General features: G+C 39.6%; 1 protein-coding gene across 2 annotated transcripts in view; it reads left to right on the top strand.

The window, feature by feature from the left end:
* Positions 1 to 10,405: 10,405 nt before the first annotated feature.
* TBL1X (transducin beta like 1 X-linked) overlaps positions 10,406 to 20,231 on the top strand; it is a 153,748-nt gene continuing 143,922 nt past the window's right edge. Inside the window, exon 1 of one of the 2 annotated variants that reach the window (XM_026666903.2) lies at positions 10,406 to 10,619. The gene's annotated coding sequence lies outside the window, so the exon portion shown is untranslated. Of the gene's footprint in view, positions 10,620 to 11,375; positions 11,906 to 20,231 lie in introns of those variants that run through there. The other variant, XM_026666902.2, reaches the window with a different exon arrangement.

The raw sequence follows: 20,231 nt of genomic DNA, 5'->3' as shown, positions 1-20,231 counted from the left end.
GATTCTTGACTCTAGATTGCATAGAGGACGCTTACAATATTTAATTCAGTGGAAGGGGGTACCCTTTGTCTGAAGCCATTTGGGTAAAAAGTTGGGATGTAAAAGCAGATAGATTAGTAAAGCAATTTCATGAAAAATTTCCCGATAAGCCAAAGGGGTCCCCTGCGGGAAAAAGAGGTGATTAGTTGCAGTATTTCTAACCCCGTCACTTGTTTCATTTCAGGACATTATCACTGCTTGAGGGGAGGCAGCCTGTCAGCCCCATCCATCTTGAATCGGATTTTGGGCTGCCACAAGGGAGGATGGGTAACCGTGGGAATGAAAGTAAAGTGAGAAGGAAGGATAGCCACAACAACATTCTTTTGCCAGAGCTCAAACTCGACTCACTGGAGTTTGGAGGGGAATGACTAGACTTGGTGGGAGTTCAGAATGGAAGTGGATTGGAGAGTGTGACTTGGGGGTCATCAGTAAAGGGGCTGGGTGTGAGTTTAATTTAGCAGGGGAAAACACAAGAATTTAGATTCAGATTTTCCCAGATGTGCCAATAAGACTTCTCTAATAAATACTTGGATGGAATTTGTCTCTGAGTGCTGAATTGAAATGGAGAGTTTGGTTGGAACGCTGACACCAATAGTCTAAATGCACTACAATATTTTTTTTCTCTCCTTGAATGCACAAAAAATACTTTTATATAGCTCTGCTTTGAATTAACATCATCATTGTAAACTGGTAGAATACATGGATACCAGATGTGGTGGCCCACAATATTGTTGGTTATTTTAGCTGAGAATTATGAGAATATAATTCAGCATACCCGAACAGCATTAATTGGAAACATCATGATGGACAAATGAAACAAATAAAATGTTTAAAAGTTATGATATTTATATAGTTATTTACCAAGCTACATCTAAATTAAGTTAAAGTAACCAAAATATCTTTACAATGGCTAGTCTAGTGAAGAGAAGGATCCGGGGAGACATGATAGCAGTCTTCCAATATTTGAGGGGCTACCACAGAGAGGAGGGGGTCAAGCTATTTTCTAAAGTGCCTGTAGGACAGACAAGGAATAATGGATGGAAACTGAAAAAGGATAGATTTAACCTAGAAATAAGGAGAAACTTTCTGACAGTGAGAACAATCAACCAATAGAACAGCTTGCCCTCGGAAGTTGTGGAAGCGCCATTACTTGAGACTTTCAAGAAGAGATTGGACTGCCATTTTTCAGAAATGATGTAGGGTCTCCCACTTGGGCGGGAGGGTTGGACTAGATGACCTACAAGGTCCCTTCCAACTCTGATGATCTGTTATCTGTATTACCTTTTATCAGATGATGAAATGATTCTTTAAAAAAATGACTAGACAAGAATCTGTCAAGAATGCATCATATGCATTTTAGAATTGACCTTTAGTTTAAATTAGTTTTAAGCTGGCTCCAAGTTTGGGTTTATCAACTTTTCTTCATAATTTGAATGAAAAGAAAAAGAAAAGATCCTAGTGCAGCTCTTTCTTAATTCTGGATTTTTAAATTAAATACTCTGAGTGCTAAAAAGCAAAATGGAGAAATACCATGTCTTAAAACTAAGCTGTGAAAATGTACCTCCCACATAATACGTTTGTGAGTAATAACAATTATCTTGTTAATTTTTCTTCAGACATGAGCTGGGTGATCTATGTAGAAGTTTAATCACACTCTGCTTTTGCAGTTGTTTCACTTTCATAAACCATTTAGCTTTGTTTGTATTTTCTTTGTGCTTCTGAGAATGGTTTACCAGTTGAATCACTACTTTAATAATAATGTAACAGTGAGAAAATACAGTTACCTTTAAAAGCAAGTGGAATATATGAACAGCTAGATTTGGATTAAATTGACCTATGATTGCCACCTAGTATCAAATTTAACATTAAAATATTTCAACTTATTTCATAAGATTGGCACAATTGCAATATTTTTATTCTGAGGTACATGGAGGGAGGATGAAATTTCAACATAAGTAAACACATGCAGAATGCAATGACAAGAACAGACATGCCAAATGTATATATATGAGTGCAATTCAACCCTCTTTTCCTATTTCCCATAACTGCTAATATTTCTCACAACCTTTGATTATGACTGTAATGCATAAAGTTCATGACTACTGCAATAGTTATTGACAGATTAAATCAAGAACGTTTGGTTTTTACTGGGATAGAACTAATATTACCGAGAAGCAGTACTCTTGTTCATTTTATCTTCTGAATTCAGAAGCAATGGAATATTACCATACTTTCAATTCCTATCACACATAGTCTCATATAAACAGTGTTTAAATAAGTACATTTCCTCTCAGAATATCAATCCACTCCATAAATCAGGTTTGTCTCAGCAAGTCCTTTGATGTTCTATAGATTACTTTCTATATAGCAAAACAACCTTAGGAACTCTACTTGAATAGTTTCTAGCAATTTTATAGTTTGTAGAATTTGTAGGAATTTTAGATTTCTCTAAAGTTTCTCTTTTGTCACAGACATGCATTTTCCATAGTGGCCTTGTATTGTATTTTAAGCGAGGGGAAGAGAAAGATAGATAGATCAGAAATAATTCCTGATTCCTAATTATCAAATAATACATACTAAAAATCTTTTCCTCCCTAAATTAGGGTGCTGGAAAAAAAAATAGATTTTTTAAAATCAGAAAGTCTGGCTCTCAATTATATCCTATTCCTTAATTCTTGCTAGTTAACTTGCCTTTCTTACTATTTCTATTTGCATATATTAGGCTAAACAGTGTAGTCGGCTAGTATGTAGCTCAATGTATTGCATGAACCCAGCCAATAAAGTGAATTCATTAAGTCATGGTTAATTAAAACATGGGGTATGATACTTTGAATCAACCTTCTTTTGGCATCATCTATATTTATCAGTGATGACAGTTATGAAACTTGGAAGTTACACTTCTAATGAAACCAAAGAACACAGGATGGAGACGCCTGCGTCATAACATACTTTGTAGCTGAGTCAATACATAATACTATAATGTAGGCTCAGTGTTTTTCTTTATTTACTGAATTGTACAACAATTTAATCTATAGTTACTGGATAAGAACATAAATCAGCCAGTTGTGATTTATTCATTAAACCATGGTTAAGCTAACCAGACCTTACTGAAATATAAACATAAACATAGTCACCTCTTGTGAATACAGGTAGTCCTTGACTTACAACCACAATTGAGCCCAGAAGTCACTTTTCCCACTGTAATTTTGAATGGTCATGAATGGTCATGTACTACTTTTTATGGCAATCAGTGGTATAAAGCTCAGATGATCATCAGGGCCATGTTCAATACCTGACAAAAGTGTTCAGATTTGTTCCCAGTTAGACCCCATATGTGGTACAAGTCCATGTGAGATGCCTGGGGAAAGGTTTTGCGCAGTGACCTGGGAATGGTTTGACCTTATTGGACCTGAGGAGGTATCCAAGGTTCTCAATGCTGTCAGTGCTGCCACCTGTCAGTTATATCCTTGTCCCTCCTGGATGCTAAAAGTCTTCAAGACAGTTCAGCCAGTGATTAATTTGTCATTGCAGGTGGGCTTTTAATATTTCCAAGGCTTTTAGGGAGACCCTGGTTTGCCCTCTCTTAAAAAAAAAACCTTCTCTCAGCTGCCTGGACAATTTTTGTCCAGTTTCCCAGCTTCCCTTTTTAGGAAAAGTGGTTGCTTCAGAGGGTCCTGGATAAAACAGATTGTCTGGACCCTTTCATTCAGAATTCAGGCTTGATTGTAGGACAGAAACAGCATTGGTCGCAATTGATGATCTCTAGTGAGAACAGGATGGAAATAGTACAATCATCCTCACTCTCTTGACCTTTCAGTGGCCTTCAGTACCATCAAGTGGCCTTCAGTACCAGTACCATAGTATCCTTTTGGATAGCTATGGGGGTTGAGGCTACGTGACAGAGTCTTGCACTGGTTTGCTCCTTTTGCCAAGGCTGGTCCCAATAGGGAATGAGAGATCCAGCCCACAGCTGCTCTCTTGTGGCATGCATGCTGCAGGGCTCGGAACTCTCTCCACTCCTTTTTTTAAACATGTTTTACATGTTTTTACATGTTTTTTACATGTCGCTGGGTGAGATCATCTGTCACCATGAGCTGAGGTATCATAGAGTTGAGTAACATCAGCTTACTGATATCTCCACTCCTAGTGAACAAGTGATGCTGTTGCTGCCCTCTTGTGGAGAAAACCGAGGCTTTGGCTAAACCCTGGCAAGACTGAATGGCTTTGGGTGCATGGAATCTCAAGATCTGGGATTTTGACATCTTTAGGACTGGATTGGGTGGCACTACCTGACAGATCCAGTTCACAACTTGGGGGATCTCCTGGACTTGCAACTCTTGCTTGAAGTGCCTTTGTGAAATTTTAGATTGTGCACCAATTGTGGCCTTTCCTGGATCAGGCGTCCCTGCACTTAGTCATTCAAGCCCTAGTCCTCTCAAGTTTGGACTATTGCAATGCACTCTACAGGAGGCTAACTTGAAGAGCATTTGGAAGTTACAGCTGGTGCAGAATGCAGTGGCATGGGTAGCTTTTGGGTCCTCAGATTGGCCCATATTACATCTCCATTCCATGAAGTGCACTGGCTGCTGGTTTGCTTCTGGGTAGAATTCAAGGAGTTGGTTATCACTTTTAAAGCAGTTCATATCATGGATCCAGGTTCTTTGGGGAACCATCTCATCCCAACGAGATTGGCCCACCACACTTGTGCTGGTGGATCAGCCAGGGAATTTGGGCTAGTGGGGTCCAAGAGTGGAGCCTTCTTTGTTGTCACTCTTGTCCTTTGGAACATCTTACACACACACTCCCAGAGAGAGGTTGCTCCCACCTTCCTAACCTTCCATGGGAGCTTGAAGACCTGGCTCTGCCAGTTGGCCTGAGGCTCCAATGGGGAACCATCATGCTGGAGGTGATTGATAGATTAACAACAGATCCATTCTCTGAATAAATCCTCCAGCCTACTCCCTCTCTCCTCATCTTTTAGTTATAGCTCATAATTTAAATTTTTGTAGTATTTTATTCTTATAGTAAACATGTTTTGTATAGTTTTATTCTTTTTAACATTGTAAGCTATCCAGAGTCACCTGGTTGTGAAGCAGCAAGCACATTTAATAACTAACAAAATAAATCTTTTTTTTAATTATTTGAGCTGCATTGTATCCTCTTTATGACTATCCCATTTCCCAAAGAATGATAAAGAAGAGGTAGTAGGGTACTGATGAATGGATAGATTACAGTTCAAAGATAAGGGGATTTCCCAAGATGGATACTGTGGGTGTGTGGAAAGGTCAGAGAATCAGACTTCTGCCAGCCCATTTACATATATCTAAATGGAACTTTCTATATTTAGTTCCTTTGGCAGAGGCTCAAATTTGTTCGGTTTCTGATTCTTACTCTGTATTTTAAAAGAGAAACAGTGTATGTATTTTATATATGTGTGTATGTGTGTGTTTTAAACTTAGTTTAATTTTCATTGAGAATACCCAGGCTATGTGGTAACAAATAAGTAGTTATTGCTATGCATAGACAGCAGGAAAATTGACTGAATTTTCCTGTTTTATGTTGAGTCTATTGAACAAGATATAATTTTTACATATAAAGATAATGAAATTGTGAGTTCTATTTAATGTATCACAACAAAAATTACCATGACTCTGTAATTCTCAGCTATTTAAAGCAAGGGTTTCCTGGATCTTAATCAGCTACTGACATTTAATATAGGAGAAACATTAAAAAGGAAGTATTTATATGCAGCACGGTTCATTTTTTTGTTTCTATAGATATTTGTATAGAAACGTCTACATGGAAGAAGTTTTTTTTTAAATCACCAATGGTAGGTCAGTCTGGTAAAAGAGTATAGGTGTATGTTTACTTCATATATATATTAGAAACATATGCTTAGGCATAATAAGTTATTAAGTTATTCCCACAAGTGTCCTTGTCAGGCCTCTTGGTAAAAGACTTTTTATTATGCTTATTCATTTCACTATTCAGATAGTGATTTTTTCAAATGAGTCCTGACAAGTTTGGCTTCAGAGCTAAAGGCTGCTTCTGTGTTATGTCATTAGAATTTTTTACTAGGATATGTTCACAAGCTGCCATTTCTTCATGTTTTCTGATGTTCTTTTGTGACTCTTGACGAATGTATCTTTTATTTTATGTATACTGAGAGTATTTGCATCAAGACAAATTTCTTGTTTATCCAATCACACTTGGCCAATAAAGAATTCAATTCAATTCAATTCAATTCAATTCAATTCTATTCTATTCTATTCTATTCTATTCTATTCTATTCTATTCTATTCTAAATGCAGTCTGCAATGCTGTGATATCCCTTTTTTCTGCTTATGATTTCCTATAAACCACAAAGCATATTTTCAGTGATAAATTAATTCACTTTTAAAAAGCATGTGTGGACATCATGTACACATAGCTAAGATCAAATTTCTAGTTAAACATAAAAAGAACCACTTTTAAGGCTTGAAGGATCTAATTTTAAATAATGAGGGCGTCACAAATTCCACTGTTCATAACATATGTTATAACTCATACTGCTGTCAACCATATGTCAAAAACAATCACAGGTTTTTGCCCTGGAGATTCTGATTAGGGTTAATCATTCTAGATGCCTAGACCAACTTTGGGTTGGTTTACACACTAAAAGTGCATCATGGAATCAACCTTACTATATATAGCTCAATTTCACAAAGCTCCAAATAATATGAATATATAAATCATATGAGGCAGGAGAATCCCATGAGAATGATCAATTCTATATCTTTCTGGAACTTTTTCTAATTGTTGTCATTTCAGTAATAGGTTTCTTAATGCATATAATTATTAAATTAAAGTCTCCTCAACCGTGTAAGTAGCCAATGTGTTTGATGACGATGCATCAAACATAGGCAAAGGATAGCCTATATAAAAACTTCACTTATATTCAGGAACTCTACACCACGTAGATTCCCAACATAATCTAATGAGTATAGGTTTTTTGTTAAATAAATCCAACTCTAATTTTTACCTTTAATGTAGGTTTCACTCCAATTTTACTTATTATACAAACAAATGGAGCTGTAACAAACATGAAAAAGATAGAAAATGTGAGAAGGTCCCAAACTGGTATGGTTCTCCAGAGTGAGGTGTTACTAAAACATAAGATTTGTGGTGGGATAGACAAAAGGCCATTATAATCAACATTCCATCAGGATAATAAGGTATATGTTTTTGAGACATGAATGCTATATTCCACATTAACAAGTATTGAGGGACATGTCTCAGAAATTGAAGGTTACACATAGGTATCTTGATAACTATTGACAACCTTATACTGTCTAATCCTTTTCAAATTTGTCATCTTCAACAGCCTTTACTACTACTAATCTCTAATTCTATTGTTTAACTATGATCTGTGTAAAAAGCTATTTACTGAATATAGATTTGTGGAATGTTCCCAGATTCTAGTGTTAGGAAACAAGAGGGGGGGAGAATCCCTTTTCCTTATTCATATGCTTAATTTTATATGTCCCCATGTTCTTTTTAAAACATTTTGTTTTCTAAAAAAGAATGCTAAAAAGGCCCTAAATTGGCAACCTTTCCTAAGAGGGAAATTGTTACAGCCCCTTGGTCAGATTGACTGTGCCATTATCAACCCTGCCATGTCCTTTTTGATATGGAAACTTGGTTATAGTTCATTCATTGCTGAAATAAACTCTAAACTAGGGACTTCCTCTTTCCACTTTTCTATCCTTTTTTTCTTCTAGAGAGCTCTCTGTCATTGTTTTAAAAGTTGGTTCTTATATCTGTTTACTGGTCAGCACTTGTGAAACATTTTAACTGCTGTAGGACTATCATCAAGAGTTCCTAAATTATTCTACATTAGTAAGGGAACTACTTTTGATTATACAAAATAAGATTTTTCCTGAAGATTGTATTGCCTTACTCCACCTATTATTCCAAATGGAGTAAGTTCCATGAAGATGAGATCTTTCTGAACTCTGTTGATGTCGCCAGGGCTAAATGGTATTACTCCAGGGGTGTCAAATTCGCATCGTCACAGCGTCATCACATGATGTATTGGGATTTTTCCCCCTTTGCTAAGCCGGGTGGGGGAGTGGCCAGCATGTAATGCATCTGGCCTGCAGGCCATGGATTTGACAGCCCTGGTCTACTCTACCACACTACTTTCTAGTGTACAGAATCTGTCTATAAATCAGAATAGGATATTGTATTATATCTATATTACAAGAGAGCCCAGATTCATTTCCTGCCACTTCAGAGCAGAGATGGAACCAGTACTTTCTGACGTCTGGAGAAATGTTGTCAATGCTTTATTTCACATATTATAAAACACTATATTTTGTTAAATCATGGTAAGCTGGTTTTGCATATAAAGCCAAACTAAAATTCAACCAACAAGAGTTAACAGTACTGAGATAAATGGACCAGATACTGTGACTCAGTAGAAAGGCTGTGTGTTTCCAGTAACATGTGTAGAATGTTTAAAATGAAAAAGTTACATAGATATATAGCAAGACAACTATATCATACAGTTGGTCTACCAAAGGTACCTAAATTGCTTTAATTAATCTAATGCACAGGTATACATTTATTCTATAAGAGTTGCAAACTATATTGGCATTATACAAAGAACACTTCAGTGCATTGATTGGTACTTCAGTGTCTTTATACTTCAGAACAGTACAGGTAGTTTTCCACTTGCAACCATTTATTTAGTGACCATTTGAAGTTACAACAGCACTGAAAAAAGTGACTTACAATTGGTTTTCCCACTTATCAATACATGCCAAGTGCTTGAAATTTGATCACATGGGGATGCTGTAACACGTATCACTGTTGCAGCATCCCCATGTGATCAAATTTCAAGCACTTGGCATGTATTTCAAACCTTTATTGTCAATGCACAACATGTGTACAATGACCATTTGCATTTTATGACAATTGCATTGTCCCAGCATCATGTGATCACCATTTATAAACTTCCCAGCCTGCTTCTGACAAGCAAAGTATTGTATTATATCTTCTAATGTCAAACTTTCTATGTTTTGAATTTTAATGCATATCTACCCAAGGCAGCATGACTAGTAACAACTGAATATAGGAGCTGTAATCCAAAACTTTGAGGGGACGCAGTGGCTCAGTGGCTAAGACAATGAGCTTGTCAATCAGAAAGGCAGTTCAGCAGTTCGAACCCTTAGCGCGCATAACAGAGTGAGCTCCCGTTACTTGTCCAAGCTTCTGCCAACCTAGTAGTTCGAAAGCATGTAAAAATGCAAGTAGAAAAATAGGGACAACTTTCGTGGGAAGATAACCGCATTCCGTGGACCTTCGGCATTTAGTCATGCTGGGCACATGACCACGGAGACGTCTTCGGACAGGTCTGGCTGTTCAGTTTTGTAACAAAGATGAGCACCGCCCCCTAGAATTGGAAACAATTTATAGGCACCAGGTTCCTTACCAATAGGAACAGTGCAACTGGGTGATCCTATTAACTAATATAGCTGCAACCAGGGATTGTTTTATATAAAAGCATATAACCTTAGACTGTCTACTATTGACCTCACCCCTTTCCTAAGAGGTCTGTAGGGGGCGTGCATAAGCGCACCAATGTGCCTACCGTCCTTGTCCTATTGTTTCTCTTATTCTTCTTTTATTTTTCTTATATGTACCCATTTCATGTATTCACAACTATGTATACACTTATACTTATTATCTTGTAAACAATTGGCAAATCAAATCAAATAAATAAATAAATAAATAAATAAAAAGGCTGTAGTATTAATTAATCAGGCCAAAGGGACATGTTAATATTGACATATTTTCCTAAGTTGTATGAAAATTAAGCTATAAGGTAATGTTTATTTATTTGGAAGCAAACTTTAATGTGTTCCATGAACTTCCAAGTAAACAAAGGTAGTGCTTGCTGAATAAAAATAATCACATTTATATATGATTGCACACATATATTTAAAATTTAGTGAAATTTCAGTGAAATTTGCTTCCAAGATTATATATATATAACACATGCTTTTTTAATTTTTGAATCTAATATTCCATACATTTCTGTGGCTTTTCACCATACACATTTTATTCAAGCATAAATTGTATGCACAAACTGATCAAGCAACTCTTTTCTTTATGCGCAGCTAATAGAGTATGCTTGGTAGCACAGGAATGTGTCACAGTAATGCAGAGAGCTGTAATGATGTCAGCTTGTTATTTACTTTCCAAATCTGAATGACTGAGCAAGGCGAAAGGAGAACCAATCAGCCACAATGTGACCCTGCAGGCAGAAAAAACACAGCACTCTCACCAGTAAGAGGTTGGGGGATGGGAGGCACATGTAACCAGGGTAATGTTGCATCATGTATTTGCACTGCTTTTTGCACAGCTTCCTTTTTCCTTTTTTGTGTGAAATGACTGTTGTAATTCAGAAAGAAGCTCTGCCAGCCTAGAGAAAAATAAGAAAAGGAGGATTAATTCAAGACAAAGAACATTGAGATCTATGTCTAGGGCTATGTGGAATAATACCTATTCTGCTGAATAACAGTTATAGAGATAGTGTAAGTCTATATTTAAATACATTATAATTATATCATGGCAGCACTGGTTTTTATAAAGTATATAGGGTATATAAATATTATGGGTTGTTCACCCACTTTTTACTGAATTTCCAAATATAAAATACTGAATTTGCAAAAGCATTGTATTCTGATGTCCATTAGTAGGTTACATTTTACTTGACACAAAATTATTTGACTTTTAGAAACTGGATGTAAATAAAAGTATAAGATTCTTCATATAAATTTAGCTGCTTAAAAAGCAGTCTTAATGTTATATCTACACACAAACACATTGTCAAATATAGTGTATTACATTATTCCTATTCATCTAAGAAAAATCTGGTAATATAAATCAATATTATGACTGTCTCCATCCTATGGTACATCTTCCCTTATTAAAAGGAGAGTGAAAATAAGATTGATAAGTAACACTGGTCCATCTATTCTAGGAGATTGTGTAAACATAGATTTTACTACCCTTCCATCCATTTTTTTCTGACTCCACAGGATTAAGAATTCATTTGAACAGTAGAAGGCTGGTGGGGTGGGCAAGAATTCCTTTTTGGTGGAACAAAACATTTCAATTACCCCTAAAAGTGACTAAGGAGTTATTTCAGGACACTGCATTTGGAAGAGAAATTCATTTGATGGTCGGGGTAGGTGTTGATGTTTTTATTGGTTGCAAATCATAAAGGCAGAGCTGCTGATAAACCAACCTAACCTCCCCCTCTCTCCGGGTTTCTTCCTTGAAGATCAATATGCTGATTTCCACCAGCAGCCCCGGAGAGCACTTAGTCAGCCGGGTTCTGCCAGCCTCTGCCTGCTGCTTCATCTCTCGTAGAGAGTTGCAGCAGGGAGAGGCTGGCCCCGGACTTCCACATGCACTTCGCTCTCCGAGCACATTAACTGGCTCACGAAGTCATGAGCGTGAGCAGCAGCACCACCACCTGACCGCCATTCTGCACCCCGAAACTTTCCGTTTTCCTGCCCGCCGTTCTCTCGGACTTCCTTTTGATCCCCTCCGCCACCGGAGTGGATGTGGTGGTAGCGGTGGAGGTAGAGCAGGAGGAGGAAGGGCGGGAGAGGGGGGGGGAGAAGAGCTACGAGGGCTGCTCGAGATTTACAATCTGCCTTCACGATCTCGGGACCTCAGGGTTGGAAAGAAGAGTTCCACCATGGGCTGCAAGTGAAAGGAACTTGGGCTCACTCGGGGCTTTGGCAGAAGTTGAGACTTTCCTCGGGGGCTTCCTGGAGGGCGAGCCGGGCCTTTCTACACGCGGAGGGAGGTGAGTTTTTTTTTCCGGCCGGCCTTTTGGAGAGTCCCTAACAGAAATTGACAAACGCGGGTCGACAGCGCCGAGGACGCCTGGGGAGGGCCATGTTTTCCAGCACGATTTCAACTTCCCTCTGTTCCCCGGCCGTAATGGATGGGCGGCTGACTATTGTTTATATGGGTGGACGTTTGCGCCTCACGTTTCGGTGGCCATCTAGCTGGGTCGGCCCTCGGATTCCCCCGCTCCCCCTACTTTCCCAGAAGGATGGGCTGCGTTTCCCTATGGCAACCCCCCACCCCCACCCCCCACTCCGGGCTTTCAAATGGGCCGGAACAACTCTTCGGGCCTTGCGTTGATTGAATGGAGAACCTTGGGGGGAGGGGGAGGTTCTCCCGGCCCCATAATTCGATCGCAGGGACATCAGCTTGATATTTATTTCGTTTCGTCTGGTTTAAGCAGTACCGCTGCAGAGTGGGGGAAGGGAGCCTCCGTGCTTTTTTGGCCGTTTGCCTCGGCTAAAGCTGAGGGAGGGGAGCTACGGCCAAGGGGGCTGCTGAACTTGGACCCGAGGGGGGGAGGGGGTGCCTTTTAAACTGAAATAAGGGGGTGGGGGAGGGGACATGAGCGCGGAAAATGGTGTCGCGGTTGTGTAACCCCAGCGTGGGGGAAGGGAGCCCCTGAATCAACCCTTGTCGCTGAGGCCGTTCCTGAAGTTTTCCCGGGGTGGCGTGGCCAATAAGCCCTCGGGGGCTTCCTAGCGAAAGAAAAGTGCTCGGCTGCGTTTCAGACTGCAGCCTTAAGACCTGTTGCATGCTAAAAGTTCAGAAAGACGGAGAGCCCTCTTTATGAGGACCTCATTGGTTCATTCCTGCAAATGACTTCCGCACGTTGGCTTTTGTCTTCTTTCTCTTCCGTTTCCCACTCCCATGTTTTGTTTTGTCCCAGTGTCATTGTAGTCAGCCTATTTTAATTTGGGTTGGGTAGGGGGGAGTACACGTTATTCTTGCCTCTATGAACTCTTGGCCTACTTATTGACATGGTGGGTGACTCATAGAAACAAAAAAGAATAACCTATCCTCCACTTTCTGCCAAGCTTTTCTTGAGCTTGGCTCTAAAGCTGCATCAGGTAGTCCTTAAATAGTTTTAACATGTGTGCACATGTGTGATCTAGAAACTGCATGTGTGGGATATATTGGCATAGACTTAATTGTACATAAGCTTTATAAAGAAGTGTTTTTGATTTCAGGTGGCTTATGGAATGAAATATCTGATGAGAAAGGTTCACTATGGAAGTTTTAGTTCAATACTTTTCATGATTGTTTTTCCTCAAAGAAATAATAGAAATAACAGGTTGTCAGTATTATACTTTTTACTTTGATTACTTATTAGTTGATTTTAAACTAGATAATTTCACAGAGTAAAGATAAAGTTAATGCAATAAACCTTTCTTGCTACATCCCAACTTTTTGTCACCCCACATGGTATGAGGTCTGATTCAGAAAGCTTGTTTATAAAGTCCAGGAATATAATTAGAGTTTGCTTATTTTGTTACTTTTTCCAAAACAGCAAGTCTATTTCGGGTTGTTTACATGTTTGGTGATTCCCAATTGCTTTCTAGGTTCAGATGCTTGCAGATTATTTTGGGTCACTGCTATTCCTTGATGTGGATGACTGATCAAACTTCATCTAGTCAAACTATCATCACACCGTTTACATAGGCTCATATCTTGAAGAAGCAATACTTTAATTCATTTTAACTTTGAAGTTGTATGAATAAGGAGCTGACATGTTGCTGCCAGCAGTTTAAACTGATAAAGAATTTCCAATCTTTTCAAAATACTACGGTGTTCAGTAAATACTTAAACAACATAATTAAGATACTGTTTAATTTTGAGTTCCAACACAACTCTTATTCAGATAAATATATTCTTCTCTAAAGGATATAAATCACTTCCCACAGAATGTCCAAAGAAGTCCAAAGCAGTAGGAGTCTTGTAACAAAAACAGAATTTTTGTCCCCATTAAAAAGCAACTAAGTATATTATGGCTTAACGTTTTCAAAAATTTCTTCTGAGAAAATGGACGGTTGTCTGTGAAAAACTATGTATAATCTTGTAGTCTAAGTGACACAGATTATTATTAAATCAGTGAATAAGTTCCAGTCAATTTGTTTTTAAGTGAACATTTCAAGTGAGCATGTGAATTGGATGCATGATCTCAAGTTATACTGTGTGTTGGTTTGTGTGATACTTTTTGCTGAGTGGTAATTCTGATAGGTTGCTGAGTGATTCTGTAAGATTGAAATAAGTCTTAATTGAATATTTACAGTGCTGAATCTTTTTGGCTATGTACAGTATTGTGGTAATTTTATATAAAATAGTATTTATTTAAATAACTTAGAGAATGAACTTTACCATAACAATAGATTACTGTTTCATCTTCAAAACTACTTGTCTATTTTCAGAAAGTAACTGAATATATGTATATGCAATATTGTTCCAAAAAATCTGAAATGCCTTTATCAATATGGAAAAAGACTCAAATGAGACAGTTATTCAGTCATTCTTTGTTGCATCTTTGTAGGGGAAGTGGTAGAACATAGTTGGCAGTTAGACTGCCACCTGTTCAATTTAACACTGATGTTAATAAATAATAAGCTATTTTTATAAAAGAAGTATGGATATCAGCACTTCATTTAGGATTTGGATCCATTTTTATTCATATGATTCTTGTATTCATTTAATATCAAATATGGTAATATACATGCAACAAATTGCCAACTGACTATGTAGCAAATTGCCAATTGAATATAGAATATTTAATAAAATGTATGGTTATATGGTTTCATTTTTGTGAACAGAACTGTGGGAGACTTCCAATCCAGCGTAGCTTTTCTAGTAGTGGAGCAGAGAAAAAGAGGTGATTGGTATTTTTACATCTAGTACTAATGTTAGCTTGGAGTCTTACTCTGTACTTGGATACCTTCATTATTCATCTTCCTTAGATGATTAAATTTAATAATACATTATAGTTGAATAGTGGTAGTTGAGCAGTAATTAATCAATTTGACAATGATATCCTGACCTGAAAAAATATTATCAGTCTGCATAAAACAGCATTACCAGCCAACTTCTATTTTTAAAGCAAATTTGTGATTCAGATTTAGTCTTCTGAGTAAAAGTCGCTGGAGAAACTATGGTTAATTTTCATTGGCAAATCATCTGAGAAATAATTTTTCCCTACTTCCCAGGTTTTGGCTAATCTCTAGAGTAGAGGTGGACAATTACGGCCTTTTATGACCTGTGGACTTCAACTCTTAGAATTCCTGAGCATGGCTTTCTCAGGAATTCTGGGAGTTGAAGTCCACAGGTTGTAAAGTGGCTCACTTCTGCTCTACAGAATATTCTTTAATAGGTATTTTTCTCCTTTGGTCTGTACATAGGAGTTATTTTTTTAATATGAAAGGGGGCAAAAACTGTCTTCCACGGCTATTGGAGCAAACCATCCTTGCTGTCTGTAAGACATTTTGTTGGACTAATCCATATTCCTGAAATTCTGTCATTTTTGTTTGCATTCTTAAAATATATTCTGAATTGGAATATGGTAACAGGTCAGCCAATGGGAACTGTTTGGTGACTAAGAAACGGCACCTGTTGTGAGCCATGGGAGACAGCTCAGAGCCTGGCTTAGCTTACTGGTCTGTATATAAGAGTTAGTTTGTCCTTAGATCTTTGCTTCTGTGATTATGACTCTGTGTGTGTGTGTGTGTGTGTGTATACGGTGTTCACATGTTTTGCCTCTCCTGCAGGAGCTGCATTGGTTGCCAATTTGCTTCCGGGTACAATTCAAGATGCTGGTTGTCACCTTTAAAGCCCTTCATGGCTTGGGACCGGGTTATCTGAGGGAATGTCTCTTGCCAGTCACATCTACCTGTCCCATTAGAGCGGGGAGGCAGGGAATGTTGTGGGTCCCGTCCCTGAGGGAGATACACCTGGTGGGATCCAGAAGAAGGGCCTTCTCCATGGTGGCTCCCTCTCTGGAATATCATTCCCCCAGAGATTAGAATGGCCCCCACTCTAGCACTCTTTCGGAAGGCACTGAAGGCCTGGTTTTGCCAGTGGGCCTGGGGAACCCAGAGCGGGATGGAGCCCATCAAATAGCTAGTGTGTTCTGCTGTCATTGGGGCAGTCGGGGTGAGTGTTGGGGGTGATTTTTTATTTATTTTTATTTTTCCAGATTTTGTTCTTTTGTACTTTATTAATTTATTAGATTTTTTTGTTAATTTTTATTTTTTTTGTTAATTTTTATTTTTATATAAAAATATAAATACACACCCATATATATATATACACACACATATATATATAAAAATATATTTATATATATTTTTTACATATATATATATATATATAAAATATACATACACACCCATACACACACACACACACACACACACACACACACAAACACACTGCTATATCAATCCCTCTCAGGCCAACTTATCTCATAGGATTGTTGTGGGTAAAATAGGAGGAGGAAGATATGTTGGATATGTTCACCGTTTTTAGTTATTATTATAGTAAATATGGTAAATATAATAAAATAATAATAAAAACAGGATATAAATGTTAATGTATAAAAGGAACCGCAGTATGGTATATGTTTGGTATATGTTATCCTTTTAGTCTAGCATGGCAAATGCTATCTAATAAATTGTAACTGAAAGTAAAACACATGTGTAGTCCCCTAATTCATTTATTAGATTTATATCATGGATTTAATTTAAGAGTTTAAGAGCTTAAGTCATATATAGCTTATCTTCTTCTATTTTCTCCAATAGCCCTGTAAAATAGATTGAGGGAGAGAGGGGTTTTTGCCCAGAGTCCATCCAGGGAACTTCTATCTTTGCAACTCTACTGTACTTAAACCAGTATACTGGCTCTCAAGTCTTCAGCAACCAGTATTTCCAGGCAAATCTCCTATTCAAAAACTAACCAAATATGATTCTACTTAACATCTGAGATTCAGCATTTTCAGAGTAGTATTCTGTTACCTTCACACTGCCTGGCTTTATTCCACAGAATCATTATTTTGGAAGATTCCTTGGAAATCTTCAACCCCTTGCTCAGTGTTGGAATCTCCTATCATCTCAGGCAAATGGTATGATCTTTGATTGAAAGTTTCCAGTGACAGAGTACCCACAACTCTAGACTTGGCTTGTTTCACTGCTTAACAACTCTCACAATAAGAAGACGATTTTTTCGTTATTTCAAGTGTGGATTTTTCTTTGGTTCTTGTCCTACTTTTTGCAGCTGTGGAATATACACCTAGCCATATGACATCTCAGTTTACATGAAACATACCCATTTTCTTTAATTATTTCTTAATAGGATTTAGCCACTCTTGAGTCACTCACCATTCTCCTCCATGCTGCATCGAGAGCCCAGGATGGGTTGACTCCTTCCTATGATGTCATAGCTGAGTCTGTACTAAGATATAAAACCCAGCCCCCGGGAGAGACCCCAGCTTTTGACTCCGCTCCTTTCAGTCAGTAGCTGTGTCTCTGAAAGCGTTCTGTTAGATAGCAATCACCAGCGATCTTCAGTACTTTTTTTCCTCTCTTCAAGCAGCTCTCAGGGATCTGGGCAGCTGCTCTTTCGGGAGAGCCCTGCAACATTGGGAGCAGCATCACAGAGCTCTGTGCAGGCAAGCTGGGCAGCGTCTGCAGACCTCCCCCACGCCTGCAGTTTGGAGCGATCGTAAAAACGATCGGCAAACTTATAAGAGCGCAAGCCAGCTGATCGTGTGCCTGGTTGCTGCGTTTTTCCCTTGCTGACTTCGCTCAGGGCTCTGTATAGCCTAAGGAGCGATTCTTCGATCTTGGAGCCTGTTTCCTGTAGTCAGTGGCCATCTTGGATTCAAGCCTTCCACCACAAGGTGAATGGCCATTTTGTAAGCCCGGGGGCCATTTATACCCTAAGGGGCTTAATAGAAAAATTTCTAAACAGCTTCTTTCCAACGCAAGAGCCTTTATTTTACAAATGGAGCAAGATAAGGCTCTGGCTTTCCCTCCCAGTGGAACAGTCTCTTAAGCCCAATAGGAGAAAAAGACGTAGGCAACGCACCCAATCAGTCCAGAGGGAGGTGGCTGCTAAAATCAAAGCTAAGGCTCTAGCCCCTAAGAAGGCAAATCAGGCTGAATTGAGGGCAGAAAAGTGCAGACATGCAGCTCTAGGCAGTTCAACAGAACTATTCAACAAAAGGGAGTGCAACTACAGCATGTTTCAGGTGATACTCGTGGGCCCCAACCAAGCCCTCCCAGGGGAGGAGAAGTTATCTATGAGCCTTTCCATCCTCCATTCTGGTCTCCTGAGGCTCTTGCTGTACAGTCAGATCCTCAGGATTTAAGCAGATCTGGGCCTTATTTCCAACAGGCTTCTGTGCCCTATGCTCCTCCCCCCCCTCCAGGCCTCGAACCTCTTCTCAATCTAGACCTGAAGCCACCTTCAGTCCCACAGCAGTGGGCCTTCGGCCTTCTGCCTCTACCTTTGAGCATAGACCAAGGGATATCCAAGATGTAGTCTCATCAGCCATTATTCAGGGATTGGCTGAAGGCTTCAAGCAAATTCTTCAACCTCTGGAAAGGGTTCAGGCCCTTCTCCCTTCTCAATCTATAAGTTCCTTGCCTCATCATCCTGATTTACACAGGTCTCAGGACCCCAGGGTCCATTCTTCTCGACCAGAATGGGAGGAGGTTGATGAGGAAGGAAGGCCTTCACCATCTGAACACAGTTACTCCTCTCATTCAGAGTGTGAAGAGGGTGAGATTTTTGACCAAAATCTTTCAGAGGAAGAGGATTCTTGCCCAGAGCAGACATCCTCTGCATTGGTCTTGAAACCTACTCTCTTCAGACCATTACTCAGCAAGGCCTTGGTCACTGCCAAGCTGTCGTCAGAGGAAGTGGCTCCCGAGCCACAAGGAAATCCCTCTAGCCAAGGGGATTCGCTCTTCTCCAAGCCTGTAGTGCATGCAGAAGTTTTGCCTTCTCCCATTTTGTTCCTGGAGATGGTCAAGGAACAGTGCACTTCTCCTTCGGCAGGTCTTCGCCCCTCTTCTCTAGATAAGCATTTCTACAATGTCAGTGCAGCTCTGGACAATGCCCTGGCAGTGCCTTCTGTTGACATTCTGGTTCTGGCCTCATTCACATCTTCTGGCACTCCCATGGAGCCAGAAGATATCCTGAAACTGGATGATAAACGTTCCAAACAGACCCTCAAGCGCAATCACCAGGCTGCTGCTTGGGCTGTTCGGGCTTCAACAGCAGCATGCTTCTTCACCAGGGCATCCATACGGTGGCTGCGCCAACTCCAGAATAGATTGCCTGCTTCTGACCTTCGGCCTCACCAAGACCTTAATAAGATTATTGCAGCTGCGGAATTCACTGCGGATGCTACTCTCAATTCCGCCAAATTTGCATCCATGGCATCTTCTGTAGCAGCAAGAAGACTTTTATGGCTCCAAAATTGGCAGGCGGAGTTACGCCGAAAATGGAAGCTGGCTTCAGTTCCTTTTGCAGGCGATAAGCTTTTTGGCGATGCTCTGGAAACTTATCTCATCGAAACCAGAGATAAATGTAAAATTCTCTTTTCCTCTGGGAAGAAAGCCGACTATCACCCTGTTCCTTATCGCCCTCCTGCCTTCCGAGCGGAGACCTCATCTCGGTTCCCCTGCTCTCACAGGCCATACTCCCAACGCTAAGACCAACGGGCGGAAACATCTGGCAGGCAACAACCTGCTGGTAAATGGCTCTTTTTTGGGGGGGGGTCATTCCTTCTGTCGCTCTAAGTAATCCCTCGTTCTCCCCACCCATCGGAGGTCAACTAGCCTTCTTTGCCTCCAAATGGGAGGAGTCAACGACAGATGCCTGGGTGCTTAGCACTATTAGGTCAGGGTTACAATTGGACTTCCTAACCCCACCCCACCCCAAAATTTTTGATCTGTCCTGTGTCTCGGGACATTTCCAGGCAAGCCCTCATGAATCAGGCCATTCAGCACCTTCTTGAAATCAGGGCTATTCAACCTGTTCCCCTGTCTCAACGGGGACGGGGACTTTACTCTCGCCTTTTCATCGTTCCCAAAGCCTCAGGGGGGTGGCGAGCCATCCTTGATCTAAAATTTTTCAACCAATTTGTAAATAGGCGATTTAAAATGCAGACTCTGCATTCTATTTTAGAGAGCGTTCGGGAGGGCGACCTCCTCTCTTCCATTGATCTCACTGAGGCTTACCTCCACATCCCAATTTGGCCTCATCATCGCCAGTTTCTCCATTTCTGTTAT

This window comes from Notechis scutatus, chromosome 5 (assembly GCF_049901735.1).
Source record: "Notechis scutatus isolate UNSWTSFEM ecotype Mainland chromosome 5, rNotScu1.2, whole genome shotgun sequence".
NCBI classification, from domain to species: domain Eukaryota; kingdom Metazoa; phylum Chordata; class Lepidosauria; order Squamata; family Elapidae; genus Notechis; species Notechis scutatus.
Note: the sequence above shows the minus strand (reverse complement) of the source record. Positions and strands in the feature narration are given on the sequence as shown.